The sequence below is a fragment of the Scylla paramamosain genome, chromosome 18, assembly GCF_035594125.1.
Source record: "Scylla paramamosain isolate STU-SP2022 chromosome 18, ASM3559412v1, whole genome shotgun sequence".
In the NCBI taxonomy this organism is placed as follows: domain Eukaryota; kingdom Metazoa; phylum Arthropoda; class Malacostraca; order Decapoda; family Portunidae; genus Scylla; species Scylla paramamosain.
In genome coordinates this window covers 1,638,811-1,640,000 of record NC_087168.1, presented here as the reverse complement: position 1 = coordinate 1,640,000, position 1,190 = coordinate 1,638,811, and positions in this window count along the sequence as shown.

Here is a 1,190-nt window from a genome sequence, read left to right as displayed (position 1 = left end):
CACCAGTCCTGGAACTTTAATGACACACCTCGTACATACATACTTGGTATATACATACAGGAGGAGGCAGTAGACACCTGCCGAAACGATAATTACTCCCAGTGAGGTCTAAAGCACTGTTCAGGGGGTGCTGTGAACTTATCATTAAACACAGCTGTGACCTCACTTAACGTTTCCTTTGTGTCTCACAACACAAGGGGGTAGTCACAGCCTGCCCTCTAAAGACAACTCTCTTCCTCCACACAAAACTACAAGCACCTAATAACACACACACCCTTCACTCAAAAATTTTAAATTATGGCGACTCCTACACCAGCCTCGGAGTCCCCATCTGGGGAGGGGACCATAAATGTCCCCAGGTCGGACTGCCTTTCCGTCGACGACCCTAAGTGTCTTGACACCCCCCTCAACTTTTTCTTCATTAACTTCTGCAACATTCGCGGTCTAAGATCTAATTTTCAATCTGTAGAACACCACCTCTCCTCTTCTAAACCTCATCTTCTTTTCCTCACTGAAACTCAGGTGTCTGAGGCAATTGACAGTAGCCCCTTTTCTGTTCCTTCCTACTTTCTCTATCCTCATTTTCGATCCAAAGCTGGATGCTGCGTTTATGTGCGCAATGACTTAACCTGCTCTCGTGCCCACGCTCTTGAATCTTCCGAGTTTTCCACCATCTGGCTACGACTACAGAGTCATTCTCATACTAAATTTATCTGTGCTGTATACCTCTCTCCTAACTCCTCTGACTATAAGAAATTCTTTGACTACTTAACTTCCAAAGTGGAGCACATTCTGACCCTCTTCCCTTTTGCAGAGATCTCCATTCTTGGAGACTTCAATGTTCACCACCAGCTTTGGCTTTCCTCTCCCTTCACTGACCATCCTGGTGAACTAGCCTACAACTTTGCTATCCTCCATGACCTAGAGCAATTGGTGCAACACCCTACTCGTATTCCTGACCGTCTTGGAGATACGCCCAACATTCTTGACCTTTTCCTGACCTCTAATCCTTCTGCTTATGCTGTCACCCTTTCTTCTCCGTTGGGCTCCTCCGATCACAATCTCATATCTTTATCTTGTCCTATCACTCCAATCCCTCCTCAGGATCCCCCTAAGCGAAGGTGCCTCTGGCGTTTTGCCTCTGCTAGTTGGTGGGACCTGAGGAGGTATTTTGCTGATTTTCCTTGGAA